Here is a 22,240-nt window from a genome sequence, read left to right as displayed (position 1 = left end):
AAGATATATAGATCTGTTGCCTCTCACACATCCCAACTGGGGACCTGGCCTACACCCCTGGCATGTGCCCTGACTAGGAATTAAATCTGTGACCTTTGGGTTCACAGGCCGGTGCTCAATCTACTGAGCCATACAACCAGGGCGCTGATCATCCACTTTTGATGAACCAATATACCAAGTCTGTCCCCAAGGAGTTAGAGTTTGAAGGGAAAAGTGTCCCAGGGAGAAGGAACTGCATATGCTAAGGCAGAGGGAAGAGGAGCCCAGTGTTCTGTAGGAGTTGCTGGGAGCTCCGAGTGCAAGGGGCAGGAGATGTGAGTGATTAGGTGGGAACAGAAGACACACCCAGGCCATGGAGGGCATGTGCGGCCCCAGGGAAAATGAAAAGTCACATGTGGGTGTTTTCATCCCACATTCCTTGCTAGTAGGCCAGGTGCACAGGCAGCAGAGGGTGTAGTTAGGCTGCATGTCTAAACAGCTGTCAGACTGAGAGTGTCACTGACCCAATGCAGGATGACTGACTATGTGTGTCTGCCTCACGCCTCCTCACACCTTTACTAGCATGGGTGAGCTGGCTGTGGATCAGCAATGTCCTCACATGGGCCTGGTGCCTCTGTCCTTCCAGTTTCACAAGAGAGCTGTCCAGGAAGCAGAGCCAGCACTCCTACTCCCATTTACAGATAACAATATTAATAACAATAGCTGACATTGAGTGCTCACTGTGTGAGGACAGGGTGCAAACACCACCTCATTAAATAGCCTCAGTAAGCACCTCCATTGTACAGGAGAGGAGAGATGAAGTAATTGCCCAAGGGCACAAAGCTTGTAAACAGCAGAGCTGGGACAGAACCCTGTTCTGCCGGCCTACTGGCCTGACCTCTGTTCCCTGTCCCAAGCCATGTCAGCTTCTCCTGCCTTCTTTCATCTCTCCCCTTGGTGCTGCAAAACTGCATGAGGAGAGAGCAACCTGGTACTGCTGGAACAGCCCTGTCTCCCGAGCTCAAATGGTGGGCTTTGCCCCTTCATACCCACATCCTTACACCCTGGTTGCACTCTCACCTTGCAGGGCAGTGCCCCTGAAGTCCTGAGCATCTGATGCCTGCACATTACAGACCCCTGCCCATAGCCAACACCTGTGTGCCCTACATCTTTTCAGACCACTCCCACCCCCATCTCAGAGCCTCACTTGGTCAGAACAGCCAGGAGAAGCAGGATCGATGTGCAGAGAAGTCAGTAATAATCCCTGTGCAGGCAGCCAGGCTTCTGTATAAAGACAGATTAAAAACTCATCCGGTTGAGATGAGGAAATAATTCAGCCGGTTGGCCACAGTGGGAGAGCCTGGGGCTGCAGGTGCTCGTGGTGGATACATGTGAGGCGCTGCCAGGGATGGGAGCAGCTCCTGGCCTTGGGAATCTGCACACACACACACACCACCCCCCTCCGCCACACACACACACACCGTAGGTTTGCCCCCAGAGCCACCTTCCTTTGCTGCCTGCTTTGAAGCCAAGGCTGACAAATCCCAGTCCCCAGGGAGAAGTGTGGGCGAGGCAGGCTGGGGGGAGCCGAGCGCACAGTTGCTGCCTAGCTCCACACCCTGATTTATTTCCTCCACAGCACTGAGGTGATTTTGCTCATTTATTTACTTGTGTGCTCTCTCTTCACCTAGACTATAAGACCCAAGAGGCCACGGACCTGTCGGTGCTCTACTCCAGTGCCCCCAGCACACAGTAAGAACTTCTTAATATTTGTTGAGTGAATGAATGCATGAGTGGAAATGAATCCTGTCTCTTACTATGCACGCCGAGCTGTTATGATCTCACTGGGTCTCCGTTTCCTTTGCTAAAAAATGGGCACAGTGGTGTCCTCCAAAGGAGGATTCAGCCCAGTGCCTGTCTCCTAGGAAGCACTCCATCAAGGATTCTGTTAAACTGGAGAAGAAAATGGAAACCGTGACTGACTCGTGAGGCACCATCAGGGGGCGCCCTTGTGCAAGGCGCTCAGTGTGCTGCATCCACCACAGGCTCCGGGGTGAGCGCCTCCAAGGCCACCCCCACTCCCCGGCACCCCCACCTTCGGGGTCTTACCTCCTCCCTTCTAAGACCTGTGCACTAGCCCGCGCCCACCTCCACCCAGCGCGCGTCCCCGCTCCCGGGACTGTCTCGGCAACCCTGTGTCTCCTCCCCCTCGCCCGGCCCTGACTGCTTCCACCCACGGGGCCCCATATGCTGGGAAGAGCTTCCCACTACCCATCTGTCGAGCTACTTCCTTGTCCCCATTCTCTGTTCCGTCGCCATCCTCTCCTCCGGGAAGCCAGTCGTGATTGAGACGACGAGGAGGGCGGGCTTCCCGGACAACCGCCTTCCACCCCCCATTCCTCCAGCCACCCGGCTTTGGGGAAATGCCCACTGCCCTGTGCATGCAGACGACCCCCAGGGCCAAGCTCTGAGCCTAGAGTCAGGATGTGCGAACAGATGCGAGCTAGAACTCTGTGCGCCTCAGCCCATGGGCCAGCCTGCCCATGCGGGGATTGGCGGGGTCTGGGAGGACCCCCTCACTGCCGGCTAGCTGGCAGCGGGGAGTGGGGTGGGGATAGGGGTGGGGACGGACTGCTCCGCAGACCCTGCCGCACGCGAGTGCCAGATCTCGGGGTCATAGCTTCAGGGCAGTCAGCTAAGGGACCTGCTGCCAGGCACGCAGGAACCTGGAGGAGAGAGCTACTGTCACCAAGGGGTGGACACAGGGTGTGAGAAGCGCGGTGCGGAGGAACACAGCCTGCTTTTCTCGCTTGAAGGACCGTTTTCATTTCGCAGATTGATTATTGCTCTGTGTGGTGTGTGTGTGTGTGTGTGTGTGTGTGTGTGTGTCTTTGGGCTTTGTTAGTTTTTTTTTTTTTTTTTTTTTTTTTAATGTACCTTGCTTGTCTAATGAATGTTTGATTGCACCTACATCCGGAGGCTGTTTTAATGAAAGGTGAAGGCTCCGAGGGGGAAATAAATAAATAAAGGATTGTTCCAGTCCCTCGGCACCGCACCCCCACCCCCGCTTCTCTCCAACAACAACTCTCCATCCACAGCTGTCTTCTGAAGCCTATGCCCTCGCGGAAGAATTTTGTTCCTGTTTGAATGTTCCCATGTAGATGCTGCTGCTCTCCCGAGGAAATCACACCCTTCCATCGGTCACTCTCAAGGCTTTTATTAAGGGTTTGAAGAGGGAGATGGGAGAGGAGCGAGGTCTTCCTCTGCAGCTGAAAGTTGGACCGCGGATCTGCTCACTGGTTGAGCCTGTGCCCGCTCTGTGCGGGGCCTTGTGCTGAGAGCCACGGACACAGAGTCAGTAGGCACAGGTTAGAGCCAATTTCATCAATTCAATTCAGCAACTATTTGTGTAGCATCCCAGTATCACATTTTGACTCTGGGGAATTTTACCTTTGAGAGCTGGTTTCCTCACCTGTAAAATGGAGGTAATAAGCATGTTTATCTCATACATGCATTGGGAGGATTAAATGGAATAGTACATGCTAAGTGCTTACTACTGTGCCCAGCACAAAGTCAGCACTCAATAAATGCTACCTATTATTATTATCCATGAGGGTAGCAGTGTAGGGGCTGTGAGAAGGCAAAGTGGTGGGGCATTTACCAGAGAGTGGATTCACAGCACATCCTTCTTAGAGCTAGAATATCTGAGTTGCAGCTTGGTACCATTCATCCATCAACAGATAACTAGTTACTGAGTGCCTAGGTACCGGGCACTGTCCTCTGCTTTGTGGATACGGCTGGAAGACAGGTAGACCTGGCCTCTGTGCACAGAGAGCTCATGTCTAGTAGGGAATAGCAGGTCCCTAAATGGGCCCTTAGGTGGCAGGGTGGGCAGAAACACAGCAGGTACAAGCAGGGGTACAACACCCTAAATGGTTTCCCAGAGGAAGGTGGTTTAGCCAGACAAAAGTGTGGAGAGTAGGGGGAGGGAGGTATGAGGGATAGAAGGCACAGAGATTAAGAGAATAAGCTCATGGAAGAATAAAACTGAAATTCAACTCTCTCATGGTGGTTAAAGAAACAGCTTTACAATCAGATGCCTGGATTCAAATCCTGGGTCTGCTACTTACCAGCTGTGTGAGCTTGGCCAAGTTATTTAATATGCCTGTGCCTCAGTTTTCTCTTCTGTGAAATGGGTATGTTCGTAAGCAGAGGTTAATAATAGTGCACCTTTCGTTGCACTGTTGTGGAGAATGAATGAGATAACTTCTGTACAGGGCTTAGCCCAGGCCTGGCAGGAGATCAACAATCAATAACTGTTAAACAGTAGTAGTTGTCACTGTTGCTGGGGAGGTGAGCAGATGTTCAGATCATGAAGGACCTTATAACACATGGTAAGGGGTTTGGACAAACGTAAGAGCAATGGGGAACTATCGGAGTGACAAGATCAAATCTGCAGCCATCCTTGGCGCCATTCCTGACTTCTCTCCTTCACACTCTACATCTAACTCATTAGCAAATATCGTCAGCTCTACCTTCATAAATCACCCAGCGTCTGACCACTTTTTACCACTTCCACAGCCACCACCCTGGCCCAAGCCATCAGCATTGCCGCAGTGGCTTCCTTACTGGTCTCCCTGATTCTACCCTTGTCTCCCTACAGTCTATTCTCCATGAAGCAGCTAGAGCGATCCTGTTAGAATGTAAATCATGTCACTTTTCTGCTCAAACCCTCCAATGACTCCACATCTCACTGAGAGTCAAAGCCAAAGTCTTTAAAATGGCCTGCAAACCCTGCAAGGGGAGGCTTTCTGCCAAATCTCTTCATCTTCTCCTGCTCCTCTAGCCTTGCTGGTCTCTGTGCACTTTCTCAGACATGGCCTTGCCAAGCCCAATCCCGCCTGAGGATTTTGCACTTGCCATTCCATCTGCCTGGAACTGCCCCAGGGGTCAGCAAGGCTTGCTCCCTCACTTCCTCCAGAGGTTTGCTCAGTGAGCGCCGACCTCCCTGTCTTGTAAATAACAGGCCTCTCTCCTGCTTGAGCACTCCTTGTTTACTTCCTCTGCTTTTTGCCTTTCCATGACAGTTATCACGCTCTAGAAACTATATATTTACTTGGTATTTCTTACTGGTCCTCCACCTTCCCATTGGTATATAAGCTCCATGAGGGCAAGGGCTTCGTTTTGTTCATTGCTGTACCCCCAGCATCTAGAACAATACATGGCACCTAGTAGGCTCCTGATGACTGTTTGTTGAATGAGTGAATGAGTGTGCATCAGGACTTCTCTGATGCAGTGGACAGAACGAAAAGAGTAGGGTGGGGAATCGCACAGATGGGGTGAGAGATCTTTGCAGTCCTTCTGAAGGCTGATGGCCAGCTCACGTGGGCCACGGCAGAAGAGCTGCAGAGCAGTGAGTGGTCTGGAGAGAGACTTAGGTGTCATCTGCAGAGTTTGGGGACCATGTGTCTGTGAGAGAAAAGATGAGGTACAGGATGGCGCTGTTGCCCCCCGTTTCTGGCTTGGCATCTTGGACAGTGGTGTCAATGGCTGAATTGGAAAAAGGGGAGTAGGTTGGGGTGAGGAGTTTGTGTTGTGAAGCTATCTGAACCTAGATTGCCTTATTTGTAGAATATCCTTGCCTTCTACACTCTGGGGTGATTGTGGAGACAGAGAGAAAAGAAATGAAAGCCCTTTGTACAAGTGCCCAGTGGGTTCCCAGATGAGAGGGAGCATTATTATTATTATTGTTAAAGTTGATTTGGGGAGATCTGACAGGCAAGTGAGAGGAGGACCTGTGCCAGAACCTAATCAAATGTCAGCCTAGGTGGAAGCAAATGCCAGAAAGCACGATTCAGTCAATAGATGCAGTGGGTGGTCAGGAAGGGGCGAGAACACTGTAGCCTGAGCTGCTGGGGCTCTGTGGAGGGGGCACTTGGCTGAATTCTGGAGTGAGGAGGGGGGCAAGAGCAAAGACTGCAGTTTAGTCACAGACCCATGAGCAGAGAGGCTGCAAAGAAGCTTGAAGGCCTGGGGATACACAGGGACCCCTGGGCACAGGGTGGACGGTGGTGGCCACCACTGGACTTCTTGCTCCTCACCTCCACACACCAAATGAGAGTAGAGCGGGGATTCTCAGATGAGGGAAGAAGGCAAATTCTGGGTAATCGGGCAGAAACCCTTGAAGCGTAGCCAGTTGGGGTGTACCTCTGCTATGCCTGCACCTGACCGGTTTCACTCATGGACACACTGGGTACCACATTCAGTAGGAAACACAAAAATTCATTCTCCAATTTATCAGGCACCTACTAAGTGCGAAGGAATCAGACGTGAACTTGTGTATTTGGCCCCTGCCTTCCAAGCATTCAGTAGGGACACTTCAGAACCCCATGAGGTAAGTAGTCATCCCTCTCTGTTTTGCAGATGAGAAGCTCATGGATGTTAAGGTCACCCAGTTGGTAAGTGGGAGGACCAGGATTTGCATGCAGGCAGTTTGGCTCCAGAACCCTGGTTTGTAACCACTGACCACGCTCCCTGTGGTCAGAGTCTGTAACAAAGTGCTTATGGGTGGTGAAGGACCGGCACGTGCAATTATGTCTCCAGATTCCCTGTGATCTTAGACCCCTGGAGGAACTGCCAGACAGAATTTGAGAAACTGGAGGAATAGAAAGTACCCCTAGAGCAAAAGGAGGGTTTTAGAGAGACACAGCTTCATTCACTCTTTCTTTCATTCACTTGTTATATAAATATTTATTTCATGCCTACTATGTTCCAGGCACTGTTTGAAATAGCAGTAGGAAGGAGATTTATTTATTATTTTGCTGAACAACTAACTGTTGAACACCTACTATATGCCAGACACTGCTAAGCTGTGGAGGTTATATAGGAAAAAATAGACAAACATTCCTGCCTTCCTAGAGCTTATATTCTAGTGGGGAGAAAGAAAATAAACAAGATAAATAGGTTTAAATATATATAATGCTAGGCAGTGATAAATGGTGAGGAAAAAGTATTAAGGACTGTGTGAAGTTGAAATGTGAGGCAAGGTAGCGGGGAAGACCTCAGTGAGTTGACGTGAGAAAGCAAGCAGGGTCCGGGCGCGCGTGCAAGGCCTTGTTGGTCCTCGTTTAAAAAAATGTTTTTTTAATTGAAAACACTATGGGAGGCCAGTGGAATTTTTGTTTTGATTTTTGCTTTATAGTGGTCTCAATGCATAGAGAATAGATTGGGGGGGTGCAGGGTGAGGGGGGGAGACAGGCTTAAAGGCTGAGGCAGCTGGGAGGGCAGACGGGATCTCCCGTGGAGCAGGGAGAGGAGAGGCGCGGGGTGCTCAACTGGGCCCTGGGCCTGTGCGCCTCCCACCCCCAACAGAATAGCCAACAGGTCACCTTGCAATCTGAGTGATGTCGCAAGGTCCTTCTGTGTCTGGAGCCATCAGGGTAGTGATGGTGGGGGGAGGGCACTTAGGTTCTGAGAAGGCCAAGCGAGCTGCATGGTGAGGCTTGAATTCCTTTAGAGTCATGAGTACCAGCTCTGCGAACACCCATGGCCCAGCTTCTACATTTCCCCCCTTTCTTTCTATGTTATTCTTCCCTCTGTTTGCTAGATGAGTTTCCTTAAAATAAATAAATACATACATACATACATAAATATATATATATATATAATGTGTGTGTGTGTGTATGTATTTATTTATTTTATTTTATTTTATTTTTTACCTTACCTTAGCTGAATTGAGAGGAAAGGAGCTGTGTCTGCCCTGGTGCAGGCTGGCTGACAGGCCCTCCCCCCAACCCCCCACCTTAGCCCCTGGGCCCAGAGTGAGGGTGTCAGGAGCCTGTCCCAGCCAAGAGGAGGAACAGATGGGCTAACAGGGCAGGGAAATGTTGGGGCAGCTGAGAGCCTCCTGCCTGGAGTAGAAGGAGTTTGAGAGGTAGGGGGCTGGAGATGTCCTTGGGCAGCTGTTGGCAGGTCAAGGAACTTGATCTGATTTTCGGTTTCTGCTCAGGTGTGGGGGGCTGGTCTCAGCCTTGTGGGGGGGCTGGTGGACTGGAAGAAACAGGCAGCTGTTTCTCCCCCTCACCAAATGGAGGAGCAAGCTGCCTGTCCCACCCTGCCCCACCTGCCTTAGTCAAAGGAAAGTCAAAGCTGTGTCAGGGTGGGCCAGACCCCTCCAAGGTGACAGGCCCAGCTGCAGGATGACCGGCTTCTCAAACCAGTTTGTGCATTGTGAGCACCTGTTATTCCCGTTTCCAGGAATTTCCCCCCCAGCTCATACATAGCTGGCATATTTGCATTCATCAATTTATCAGTTCAAATATCAGACCTGCCCTGGCCACTTGTCTCAGAGAGTCCTTCCTCCCTTTCATGTCACTTGTGTTTTTCCCTAAAAAGCACATGTCACCATCTGAAATGATATCTTTAACTGGTTCATTAATAATTCCTTGTATGCTTCCTTGAACTATATTATAAACTCCAGGAGGCTGTGACCCTCGCCTGTCTTGTTCATCTCTGTCTCTTTAATTCCTAGAATACTGCCTGGCACAGAGTACGTAGAAACTCTGTAAATTATTTGCAAAATGAAGAAATGAAGTGAATGAAGGAATATATTCCCCTATCACTCACCCCCAAAAAGGACAAGGAGAAAAATATATATTTGGCCATGCAGGGACAGTCCTCTAAAGAGGCTGGACACAAGCCCAAGATTTCAGGCCCATGAGCCCATAGTGTGTGTGTGTGTGTTGTTGTTGTTGTTGAGAAGAGAAAGCACCACCAGTTGCAAGCTGAGGTTCCCACTTCATCAAATGCAGACTCCCAAGAGCCCTGGTCAAAGGCCAACTTTTGGGGGAGGAACAAGAAGTGGGAGGGGATTTTGAAAGTGACCCTGTAGGTATGTGGCCCTGACAAAGCCTCCGGCTGCCCCCTGGGGGTGCCCAACCAAGTATGACCACGTCATCCCACAATTGCCAGAACATTGGAACTCCAGCTGCCCCTCCTACCAGATGGATGTCAATGTAAAGAGGGGGAATTTGGTCCGTCAAGTGTGACCTGGGTTGGTGATAATACCAGAGATGGTAGGATCAGCTAGAATAACATGTCACACGGTGGGCTGCATTCAGGAATGCCGGATTGAGTAACTGGCAAATTAAAAGGCTGCTTCATACCATAATGGTTAAAGAAAAAGGGAATTATCTCATGCCTTTCTTTTCGTCTATCAAGGTGTCAGCATATGCTAATTACCTGGCAGAGGCTTCAACGGGAAGAGGAAGAACAACTATTATATTTCTGAGGAAAGATTTATCTTGTGTTATTGGCGCCAGTTGGAGGAGGCAGTGGGGGTGGTAAGGGGTCAGAGAGGCAAAGTGAAAACTGTTCCTTGACTCAAAATGGAACTGAAATGCCTTTGAACTTAGGCAGGTTAGAAATAATAAGCCTTGTTGGGAGATGCTTTGCTCCGAGGCTATGGCCACTGGGAGGGGGCAGGGTGGACAGAGGACTCCAGTGTCCCAGGAGATTGTGGGAGGGGTGAGGCCAGGTGCAGCTGACTGCAGAGGGCATTGATTGATTGATTATTCACTAACTGACTACATTAAGGGGGAGTTTAGGATGGAATTGGGGGTTGTAAGGAAGACAACCTTGGAGCCAGGCAGCCCTGAGTTTTGAATCCTGGCTCCACACCTGCTAGCTGTGGTCCATGGCCCCTCATTTCATCTTTCCAGCCTCTGTTTTCTCGTCTGTGAGGAAAATAATAACCTTTTATATGGTCTCTATCACAACTAAATGGGGTCAATGAGTGAAGTGCTCAGTGCAGCTCAGTCAGAGCAGCTGTGGATATGATTATTCAACAAACATTTTCCGAGTACCTCCTGCAGTTCAAGGCACTGGGAAAACAAGGGTGAATAAGACACACAGGGCTCTGCCTTCAAGGAGCTGGTCACAGAATGGAGGACCTGTACCTCCTATGGCTCCTGCTCTCTCAGAGGCCCTAGAGTGTGGGAAAAGGGGTCGGGGATGGGGAACGGACCTCAAGCCTTGCGTAAGGCTGTGATTGCACCAATAATAATGAAGCAATCGAATGGCTGACATGTATGAACTTAAAAGGAGATTTGGTGGTGGGTAGTGGAGACCAAAGGATGCTCCCAGGATCTGAAACAGACAGGTGAGGGGCCCCCTGGGGTCAAATGAGTTGACTTCTCACCTGTTGACCTCCTGTCTGTGTTGAAGCCCAGCCAACCCCAAGCCCCTCCCTTCAGAATCTGCGGGCCTTGGAGCAGGTGAGCTGGAGAGAGGCAGCCTGGTGTGGTAACAAGTGCTCACTCAGGCTGTGGGAGCCAAGAGATCTGGGTTCAAATTCTTCTACCTCTGTCACTTATCAACTGGGTGGACTTAGGCCAGTTTCTTAACCTTACTTGTGCCTCAGTTAAATAGATAATAAGGCCTAACTGTGGGTTGTTCAGCAAATTAATAAGACACTCAAAGCCCCTGGCACACAATAGGTATTGCCAAATGGTAGAGGTGATTACTAAAATTGGCTGTCTTGCCGCTGTGTCTGACTCAGTGCCAGGCTCGACCCCTGTGGTCTGGAAAGGCATTTAGTGCTCTGGGGATGGCAGAGAAAGAAATGGGGGTGCCACCAGGTGGCTTGTGTGGCAGGCAGAGACTTTGAGCCAGTAATGGCTGTCAGGGACCAGCAAATCACAGGTGTCTCAAGAACAACAGGAGTTACACTCAGACACCAAAGAACAAACACGCAGCACAAGACATTTTGCCAAAGCAAAGCTGTTTTGATCGTTCCCGGATATGACATGTATCGCAGGAGGAAAGAGAGCCTCTTGCACTGAGGCTGCCTAATTGACAGCCAGCGGCTCCACGAAGAATGACACTGGGCAGGGTCGGGGAGTGGGGCAGAGCAGCCCACTCCCATACTGCCCTGCCCTCTACTCCCCCATCCCCCCAGGCCAGCCTTCATCAGCCTGGGCAGCCCCAAATGAGCTATGTGAGGTAAGGGAGGCTCATTCTTCTCAGGGCCTCCAGATCCAGCCCCTGCCTCCACCTCCCAGACCCATCCTGCATCACTCCTGGGACCCAGGCTATGTGCCAGTCTAATTGAACTTCTAGACTTTGCCAAATGCACCAGGCTCACCCCGGCCTTCAGGCCTTTGCATATGCTGTTGTCTCTGCCTTGGATTCCTCTCCTCCTCACCCCTCCCATCCACCTGGCGGGTATTGGCAAACAAAAATAATAGCAGCTTCCATTTATTGAGCACTCACTCTGTGCTAAGTGTTTCCCAAATGCTCCCTTATTTAATCTTCACAACAACCTACAAGGTAAAAATAATCATACCTGATGTGTAGTAGATGCTTGCCATTTGCCAGGCACTGTTGTAAGTGCTTTACATGTATTAACTCACTTAATTCTTACAATCCCAGTTGGGGTGCATTACCAGGATTATCCCTATTTTACACGTGAGGAAACAGAGGCACAGAGCAGTCAAGTGACTTGCTCAGGGTCACCAGGTTCCAGTTCATGAGTTCTTCACCACGATACCATCTACCTCCTGTCCATTCTTCAGGACTAAGTCCAGCTGCCACCTCCCCCAGGAGGCTTCTTCTTTCCTTGATTGGGTCAGGAGCTTCCTGTGGGCTTCCCAAGACTCTTCTCCATCCCTAGGAGCACCTACCACCGTGTGAAATTTGCTTGCCAGTCTCCTGCTGGACCAGAAACTCTTGACAAAAGGGAGTGTTTGCCTGGGTCACTGCCGTGTTGTCCACTCCCAGCCTGGTGCCTGGCACACCACAGGGGCTGCAGAGATGTTTGCTGAGTGCCTGCATGAAACCTGCTCAGGCACATTCCTGCTCTGGCTCCTCTTTGTAATCACAAGGGCTGTATGACCTTAATGTATGCAAAGGGTCCCCAAAATTTTATCGCATAAAATATTGGTTCTCATTTTTACAGGGTGAGTGAAAAAGAATATTTTTCATCCATCTGAATTGGCACAAAAAGTAAAGATGATAAGATTTATGTCGTTCACAGCTGTCCCTGTACTGAACTGAGGAAGTTCCAAATAATCTCTTTCTGACACCCCCATTCACTGTTTTTTTTAAAAGATTTTATTTATTTATTTTTAGAGAGAGGGAAAGGGAGGGAGAAGGAAAGGGAGAGAAATATCGATGCATGCACAAGAGATACATCAATCTGTTGCCTCTTACACGCCCCCCACTGGGGGCCTGGCCAGCAACCCAGGCACGAGCCCTGAACAGGACTCATACCGGTGACCTTTGGGTTCACAGGCTGGCGCTCAATGCATGGAGCCACACCAGTCAGGGCGCCATTCACTTTGGAGACCCGAGACTCAGCATAGGACGGGGGCCCCACCCAGCCCTCCATCATGTTATACTTTGAATTTACATTTTTCATGGGGGCTCCCACTTTGGGCCCAACTGTGGCCATCTGCTCTGATGGTCAAGGAGCTGACGGAGGAATTGGGAAGCCAGAGGGGCCTGGAGAGGGTGAAGGGCGCTGGTTTCATTCCATACATACTTTCTGTCCTTTCAGCCGTGCAAACCGCCAGTGCTCCAGCAAAGAGGTACCTGTGTTTACTTTTCCACAGCCCAGGGCAGCTACTTGTTGGCTAATACCTTTGTGATGATGCAGAGACGACAAGCTCTGCCCTCCTTCGGGAGGGGCTGCCAAAGAAGTGGAAGACGTGGACAGCTCAGAGAGGAGTGAGAGTTCTGAGGCCGGCAGGCCCAGGCATTTGCTCCCGGCCTCTGTCCCCTGCTGGCCTTTGCCTGTGCTTACAGACAGCCCACAAATGTCAGAAGGGTCTCAGCCTAGACTTACCCTTGGAGCCAATGACAATTTGGGGAAGGCTTATGCCAACTTTCAGGAGCTGAGAAGAAAGTCCTTATGATAGTACCACCCTCAGGTGTGCAGCCTGCCCAGATGTGGGAGCCTCACTTTCCTCACCAGTAAAATGTAGATAATGACAATACCTTCTTCCCAGGCCTGTGGTGAAGATCAAATGAGAGAATGCAGGAGAAAGCATCTAATATGCTATAAAAGAGTGACAAATGCTTATTATTTCTCCCCAGTCTTATCCTGGAATTTAGCAAACATTTTATGGGCCCTGGAAGTATTTTTGCCTCCATTCTGGGTGGCTTCCTCTGGCCCACAAGTCTCCTCTCCTATCCTGCTGTCCTGTAGGGGAGGCAGGGTAGCACAATGGTTAAGGAGGGATTGGGGCAGGCTGGTCCAGGTTTGAATCTTGTCCATCTCTTCCTAGAGGAATGACCCAGGGCAAGTCACACAGGCTCTGGAGCTCTTCGGCTTTCTCTGCTATGCAATAGGTATAATCATTGAACTTCATTCATAAGGCTGATGTGAGGACTAAAGAGATAATTTGTCCTAAGTTCTTAGGACTGTACCTACTAAGTGTTTAAGAAAGGTCCTCAGTGTTGTGGTTGATTTTCTCTAGTCGGTGAGACTACCCCTCAGCTGTCTGAATGGTAGGATCAATGGAAAGAGACCCCAGGCACACTTTTCACAGACTTCCTATCTCCACACTCAGGAAAGGGGTAGATCAAGAACCAAATCGGGTGTTCACTTATTCAGCAAGCAGTGTTTGAGGGCCTATTGTGTGCCAGGCACTCCTGAAGCGACAGGATGACTAAGTTACAGTCCCCATCTATGGGGGACTGCAGTGAGGAAGATATTTATTCATTCGCTTATTCATTTGTCAATTCAGTTGGTTAATTCTCACCCATCTGCCAGAGTCTCCTGGTGCAGGTCCTATGGCACAGGGCTGGAGCAAGACAGGGAGCTAAAGAGGCAGAGATCTGGATAGAGTCCCTTGAGGCCTCTGCCTCTCCCAGATATGTCTTCCAACCTCCTGTCACCTGGCCTCAGTCTCCCCATCTAGACCTCAAGGGGTTGCTTGAGCTGGTCCCCAAGCACCTGGCCCATGCCGACACTCCAGATTTCTGAGCCAGGATGGACAAATGCTGAGTGACACCCCTGTCCCTGCTCCCAGCCCCCACGTTTACTCCAGGCTCTGGCATTGACCGGCTTGGAGCTCATTAGTTGCTGCACAGCCATTGCCGCATGTCACAGGCTCTTAAAGTCTCCATTACCAAGGGCCCTGGCTCCTTTGTATTTTTAGCCTGCATCTGGAGGAGACCACTGGCGTCTCCTGCAGTTAAACATGTCAGGTTCAGCAGTTCCGACAATTCCTCAGGCCTCTGGGCATCTGGAGGTGGGGGGCCCCAGATCTGCTCCTGGCAAAGAAGCTAATGGGAGATGTGAGGACCAGGGGTCCTCCCCTCCCCTCCAGCCCCCTAGCTCTAGGATACTACCTCCCAGGTACGACAGACTGGAGGGGCCCCCACACATCCAGGTTTCTCTGGGACCTAGGGGACAAACAATTCTTTAGATGACACTGGAGTGAGGGTGATGATGCCAATTCAGGAACAAAAACCATGTCAGTTGGACATCCCTGAGGACCAGCCACCAGCTCTGGCTGCAGAGAGGTAAAGCAAAGCACAGAGAAGTCACCCAGCAGTGTGTTGTCATCCAATATGATCCAAGCAGGTTTCTGTTGGCCTGCGGGAGACAGAGCGAGCGCCAGAAGTCAGCCCAGCCTGGGGCAGACCGGGTCCCTCCAGCATTGGGTATGAACTGCATTCCACAAGCCCTGGAATGCTGGAGAGAGAGCTCTGAGACTAGTGTCCCTTGGTGGGGTCATCATAAAAGGAGAGGCAGGCCACATCTTGCCTGGGCAGAGTAGGTGTAGTGTGGAAGGGAGTGGGAAGGGAGTGGGAAGGGCCTGCCCAAGTCAGAAGCACCAGAGCCTGGACTTCCGGGAAGAATAACAGCCTCCATCAAGGATATAGTTTAAAATCCTCCCTCTCCCAACAATCATAAACCCTAAGACTTGCTAATAAAATAAAATAATAATGAACAGTTACCACTCTGCTACTCTGAGCCAAAGAGTATACTAAGTGCTCTCCTTGCATTTCCTGATTATCTTTTTGACCCTTCACATTAAGGCAGGAGCTATTCTGATTACTCCCATCTTTTAGATGAGGAAAGTGAAGCTCACAGAGGCTACGCAACTCACCCAAGTTCACATGACTGGTAAGGGGCAACAGGCACAGAATTTCAGTCCAGGGCCCAGTTTCACCGCCATTCTATACGTAGCCTCCAGATGCCAAGGACAGAAATGAGGCAAATCCCACTCAACGGCCACAATTCACTGACAATGCAGTGGGGAGAATATTGATGTGAGGCATCAGAGGTTCTGGTTCTGCTGCCAGCTTGTGGTTCTGACAAATCCCCATGTTCCCCTGGGCCTCAGTGAGGGGCTGGATTGAGGTGGAGATGGATCAATGCCATGATATACATCAGTTCTGAGCGCCCATCTAACTCTGAGAAGATGATTAACAACAACAACAATAATATCAGCAGGTATTCATGGAGCATTTACTCTGTGGCAGGCATGTGACACATGCTGTTTCATTTAATCATCACACCTTCCTTGTGAGCTATTGTCCTTAAACAGTTGAGGGAGTGGAGCTCAGAAAGGCTGCGCAACCTGCCTAGAGCCAAACAGCTAATAAGAGATGAGCTGGAATTTGAAATAGGGTCTGCTCTTAACCACTCCTGTATTCTGCCTCCTGTGGCTTCAGTCCAGGGATGTCTAAATGTTTTCAGAAGGAGGGGCTTTAAGTGCCCTCTGCCAGGGCTGGAGGGAGGTGGAGGAGCGGGTCCTCCATTTCCCGGGGAAGCACTGTGTGTCCAGTTACCAGGGGGAGAGTGGTAGCTTCCTTCCTTTCAGACAGCCTGCTCACCCCACTTCATTCCACCATCCAGTTTCCTCCAGGTGCTCTTCCAGCTTCCAGACACATGAAACCTCCCAACAGAGGAGGAAGGGGAGAGCCAGCAACACCTTTGCCCCCTCCAGAGGGGCCTTCAGGAGCAACAGGAGACAGTAGGCCCAGGGACCTGCCACCAACTATAAATTCACCGAATATTTATCCTGTGCTTACTTGGTGTTGGGCACATTACAGGGCAGGGCTGCCATACACAGGTATGCCATACTCAGCCCTGGGGGATGCTGTTCATACTGTGGACACATTTACCTGACACTTTTACTGGGTGCTGGGTGCTGGGGATGCCATGGTGAGCTAGACTGGCCTGGTCCTGAACCTCATGGAAGATAATGTTGCAAAGGGGCAATACTCCGATGAATCAGGAATTACCCCACAGTGTGACCAGTGTGGTGATGGGGGTAGAGAGCAGCCGGGGCTGTGAGAGCTTGCAGGAGAAGCCCAGGACTACATTTGGTAACTCAAAGAAGGCTTCCTGGAAGAGGTGACTTCTAAACCAAGACCTGAATGATAAATAAGAATGACCTACTTGTAGGAGAAAGAGTGTTCCAGGCAGAAGGAAGAGCATAAGTGACAAATTATAATACAAGTTGATCCAAGCTGTAATATTAATATGAACAAAGAAAATTGGGAGCTTTTATTCATTCAATCAATCATTGACTCATTAAAGCAAACATTCATTGGGGAGATGGAGAAGAGTTATACCTGGGAGTTAGAAAACTTTCACCCAGGAGATGATCCTTGAACTGGGCCTTGAAGGATGAGTAAGAGATTTCCGAGGAGAGAAGAGGGAGAGAAGCATCCAAAGAGAGAAAACCATGTGAGCAAAGGTGCACTGTTGGAGATTTTGCAGAATGTTGTCTGCACAAAGTGGAGGTTTAGGATATCTTTCCCAGGCTTCCCAGGGTACCTTTTTGTCTCTCAGACATAACCTTGATATTTATAATTCATTTTTCACCTGACCTCATCAGAGGTTCAGTTGGGATGCTGGATAGATGCACACATGAGTGCAGGAGTAAATGGATGGGTGGAAGAATTAATGCATTGCATGAATGAAAGAATATAAGAAAGAATGAATCATATCAGAGAACATAACAGTGATTTCCACGCACCAGGCATTGTTCTCAGTGCTTTATTAAATCATTAAATCCTCACACAATCCTAGGAGGTAGGTATTGTTATTATATGCATTTCACAAATGAGAAAAGTAAGGCAGGCAAGATTAAGTAATGTACCCAAGGCCACACAGCTAGGAAGAGGGGGAGCAGGGTTTGCACGGAGGCGCCAGAGGATGCTACAAGCTGGGTCCCAGGAGCAAACCCTGCAAGTTAGGCATTTCCTCATTCGTCCAGACATTTATCTCGTTTCTCACTCCATGGTGATTTCTTGGCTAAGCCTCCTCCAGAAATGTGCTGTTTCCTTGGAGCAGACCTGGGTCCTGGTGGTCAGAGACGGTCTGGGCGCCACCCTAGTGCGATGGGCGGTACCTGCGGGCCCTGCCTGGCAGCTGCAATGCCTTAAGGATGGGCGGCTCCTCTCTGGCAGGCGGGGCAAGAAAGAGAGGAGGAGGGGAGGAAGCAAGGAAGCGGGCATCTGGCCTCATCAGTGGAAAATGTCCCAGCACTGGGAGCACATCACTGATCACTGTGCAGGAAGCTTGAAGCTTGCCTTTCAGGTTGATTGTATGTATTAGCATTTCGGAAGAGTCCCCCTTCCTGGGAACTGCATTAAGGATTCGCTCTGGCTGGTCTCTCACCTGGGCAGGCTCCTCCTGAAGTGCCTCAGATTTCCCAGGAATCCTTGGAGACGTTTTGACATTCTGATTGTCACTGCCAACGTGGGCTGCGAAGGAATTAATTGACATGGATGAAACCCTCAATTTCCAAGGGCTGTGTAATAAAATAAAGGTTATTGTAGTATTACAGATTCAACCACTAATGAAAAAGGGCTAAAGACTGTAATCACAATATGGTAGGCTTAGTGGGGACTTACCTTGATTTCCACAGGCAACTATCCTGAACTTTAGGGAATGACAATTCTAATAGTTACTATTTATTGAGAACTTATAATGTGCTAAGCACTTTACTAAATGATCTCCGTATGTTATGTATTCCCGCAACAAGTCTACGAAGGAGATGCTGTTTTCATTTCCATTTTAGAAGTGAGGTAAATAAGGCATGGAGAGGTGATGTGAACATGGCTAATAAGTTGTACGGTAGCAATAGACAACCTTGTGGGTAACACGTTCTGTTTTCTTGGGGATGAGGGAGAATTAAAATACTTGGGCAGGCAAAGTTAAGATATTGGTCAAGTACCATGTAGGGCCTTCTGGGTGGTGACATATTAGAAGTGGCTGTGCACACTTTCCAGACTCTCAGAGAGTGCCGCTGCCTTTTTTCTCAGACCACATGAATTCCCTCCATCCATCTCCCCATCCACCCGTACAAATGAGATCCATCCAGCCATTCATCTAGTCATCATCCATGTACCTGTTCATCCTTTTATCTGTCCATCAATGGACTCATGCATTTATCCATCATCCATCCATCAATTCGTTTAGTCATATCTTCATGCGTTCAGCTGTTTATTCAAATCAGGAGCGTCTCTGATTGCTCTTCCCCAGCTCCTGTCATGGAGGTAGGTGTTCTCCTGCTATGACTAATATAGCAGGTAGGGGAGAAGCAGGGCAAGGAGCCAGGAGATACAGAACCAGGTCCATCATTAGTAAAGTCTCTCCAACTCTCTCATGCCCAGTCTCCCTTTGTGTATGTAAAGTGGTGATATTTCCAGTCTATTGTAGGCTTAAAGCAAGCGAACATGTGGCATGTTTTAGAAACATAAATACACTGCACAAATTCCTGTCACGGTCATCTTTAACCTCATGAGTGCCGCATGTGCTCTAAACCTAAAACAGCCTGAAGTTTGAGAAGTCAGCATCTCTGAAATGACCCATTTCTGATTTTGTTTTACAGAAATTCTGTAAAACTTACAAATAGGAAATTACATAAAGTGTGCAATTACTTAGTTTTATAATATTCAGATCTAATCCATGTCCTCTTAGGGTCACAGGAAGTATCGGGGAGTAGGAATTGAAAGGGGATGGGAGAATAAGGGGCACTTGGTCATGAAACATTGGCCTGTCATTTCTGGCTTAATGGATATGGCTTTCCAAAGTTGTTATGTATCAGGGTGATTGTTCAAGGCCTACTCCCCATTAGGTGTAAGGAGAGGTTGTGCTATAAGGAAATATGTGCCTGAAACCCCAGGAAAAGATGAACAATCAAACTGCAAGTTCAGCAGGAACTGTAGTAAATACAGGTCTTACAGACACCATGTCAGTTAGCTCAAGTTACGCTGCAATAACAAACAATCCCCAAATCTCAGGGGCCTATGACAAATGCTTATTTCTCCCTTATGTTGCATGCCTGTTATGGGTCAGCTGAAAATTTGTTTGCTCCGAGTTTTCTTTCCTCTGGAGCAAGGCCAACAGACGAACATACTGGGTCTTACATCTTCTCCTCACATTTTATTGACCGAAGCAAATCACATGACCAACGCTGACATCAATGGGAAGGAATTGTATGCCTCCTTCAGAAAGGGCACCCAAGGGAGGGACAGACACTATTTTGACCAATAATTCAACTTTCCATACATTGTAACTGTACTAGAAAGTAATTCAAACCTCAAAGTGGCTTGGCAGGAGGGACCTCTGTAGGCGGAGGTGGCAGCTCAGGCAGCTTCACCTCCCTGTGTGCTCACCTCGTCCCCTCTCACCACCCTCTGACTCTCTGTACTTCTCCTAACATCTGTGGCTTCTGCTTTCCTCTGTCCTGAGGGTTTCGTTTCCTTATGACTCTGGTTTCCCCTTCAGGAGCCCTTTGCACTCTTTGTTCTTTATGAACTTTCACCTTCTGATCTTGCCAGGACTCTTGAGGTTCAGGTGCCAGAAACCCAAAGCAAAGTAGCTTGCTGTATGTATGTATGTATGTATTTATTTATTTATTTTAATTTTTAAAATCCTCACTCGAGTATATGTTTATTGATTTTATAGAGAGAAGAAGAAAGAGAGAGAGAGAGAGAGAGAGAGACATCAGTGTGCAAGAGAAACATCAATCGGTTGCCTCCCACACATTCCCCAACCAGGGATCAAACCTACAACCCAGGTAGATGCCTTGACTGGGAATCAAACCCACAATCCTTTGCTGCAAAGGATGATGCTCCAACCAACTGAGCTGACTGGGCAGGGCTTAAAGTAGTTTTAAAAGGAAAAAGGAAGGAAGGAAGGAAGGAAGGAAGGAAGGAAGGAAAGAATGAATCAGAAACAAGAAAGGAATTAATTGGCTCTCATAGCTGAAAAATCAGAAGTAGAAGTGGCTTTCAGCCCAGCTGGATCTGTGACTCCCCATGATGTTCTTGCACCCCTCCTCTCTTCCTTCCTCTGAGTTAATTCCATCTTTGAACAGACTCTCCTTCCATCACGGTGCAGAGGCCTCTGATTGTCTCAAAATAGCCATTCTCCTCTCTTTCCAATGTGGTAGAAGTTTTTAGCTGACCATATGGTGTCCCTTGCAACTAGATGTGGTTTGGGACTAAATCTTGGTTAATGGGATGTAAGCAAAAGTGACGTGTGTAACTTGGGGGCTGTTCCTTTAAAAGGAAAGGTCGTGCTTCCCCTTCCTTTTTCCTGCCTCCTGGCTGGCTGGACGGTGGTCCTGATGTGAGGAGATGAACTTGCAGGAGTGTGGGCTTCTGAGGACTTGCGTGGAGCACAGCTACTGCACCTACTTGGTTTTTTACACGAGGAAGAAACAAACCTTGTTTAAGTCACTGCTATATGGGTCTCTTTGTTACAGTAACCAGACCAGTGCCTTCATTAATTCACTTTTCCCTCCTGAACCCATCATTGTGGTCAGGGGATAAAATCTGCTGGCTGGCCTGACCTAGGGCTCTATCCCCAAACCTGGGGCTGGGACCAGTTCACTAAATGCTAGGGTCTGAAAGAGGTAGAAGACTTGCTCCCCAAGGAATATGGAGGTGCTATCACCAGAAAAGTGTGAAATCAGTGCGGTACAGGTGATTGATAGTCCTTATACGTGAATATTTCGATTTTCTGAAGAGAAAGTCTGGTTGACTCAACTCACCTCTTTCCTCCCACCAGGCCCGGCAGCGGTTGCTGGTCTGTGGATCATCTCTCAATTTCCTGGTAATGGACCCAATCAGCTGTGGCTACAGAGATGGGCCCCTTTGGTAGTCTTGTAGAGCAGCGTGATTCCCGTGTCTTTAGAACTTTCTCTCTGCTTACTGCAGTGGATGGAGTTCCTGAGGAGACCTGGGGAAAACTCATGAAGCAGACTGCATTCTCCAGGCCTGCGGAATAGACTAGGAATGGGTAGAGACCAGCAATGGTCTTTGCATCTGTGCTCTCTGCCCCAGCATCCAACAGTCTGCCTCTGCAAAATGGCACAAGGACCATAGCTGGGTTGTCTTCACTGTGCCAAAGGCAAGACAAGTTCTTCAAATTTATTGCAGAAGCTCAGTGGGGATGGACCAGTGTTTGTTAACTCCAAACGCTGATAAGTATTGATAAATAATGCTATTAAAAATGTATCATTGCTCTGACGCTTTGTTATAACATCTTTCCTCTTATTTTCCCCCATGTAACATTTACTTTAAAAGGCCCCAGCCAAAAGCCAACAACAATGAAGCTGCACCTAGCCTCCCAGAACATCTTCATTTATGAAACACTCAAAGACTCAGCACTCAGGGGGAAAGCCACTGAGATACTCCACTGTTTTGTAAACTTTGCAAAATCTGTAGTTCTGGTGGCTGAGGCCTAACTGCATGTTAAATTTGAAAATTTGAAGCTTCAATTGCTTAAAAATATTGTAACTGCTTCTCAAACAGGAAAATTACATTTATATTTCCCTCTGTATTTAACCTCAGACTGGCAAAAGATAGTCTTCAAATCCTCCCAGCAAATGAAAATCACTTTAGGGTTGAGATTGCATATGGATAGTTCCTACCTCAAGGAAAAGAAAATCTTCAGGAACAAATATAGTCATACAATCTGTGCTGGGCCCATAACGTGGAGAAATAAATGATCATTTTGCTCTATAGTCTATAGCATGAAGGATTTAGGACAGAGACCAGGAAACATTCTTGAATATGAGGTTCAGTCACATCTGAACAGTTACTAAGGGAAATTGCAGCATCCTGCACTCAATTTTCTTATGGCCAGACTCCTGCAAAATTGTATGATTCCTTTGGCACCTTCCATGTTAAAATTCCCTTCCTCCCCACCGAGACTCCAGTGCTTTCGAACCACCTCTTTTTATCAGTCAATCTCATAACTCACTTAAACTAAAGTGTGATT

At 48.8% G+C, this 22,240-nt stretch overlaps 1 long non-coding RNA gene across 1 annotated transcript; it reads left to right on the top strand.

Annotated features, from left to right (window-relative positions):
* Positions 1-1,613: 1,613 nt before the first annotated feature.
* Positions 1,614-21,565, top strand: LOC150000624 (uncharacterized). The gene is made up of 3 exons (XR_016513520.1): positions 1,614-1,731; positions 19,919-20,030; positions 21,026-21,565. It is a non-coding gene; the product is annotated as an uncharacterized LOC150000624 (long non-coding RNA).
* The last annotated feature ends 675 nt before the right edge of the window (positions 21,566-22,240 follow it).

This window comes from Furipterus horrens, unplaced genomic scaffold (assembly GCF_987537825.1).
Source record: "Furipterus horrens unplaced genomic scaffold, mFurHor1.1.pri manual_scaffold_10, whole genome shotgun sequence".
NCBI lineage: Eukaryota > Metazoa > Chordata > Mammalia > Chiroptera > Furipteridae > Furipterus > Furipterus horrens.
Note: the sequence above shows the minus strand (reverse complement) of the source record. Positions and strands in the feature narration are given on the sequence as shown.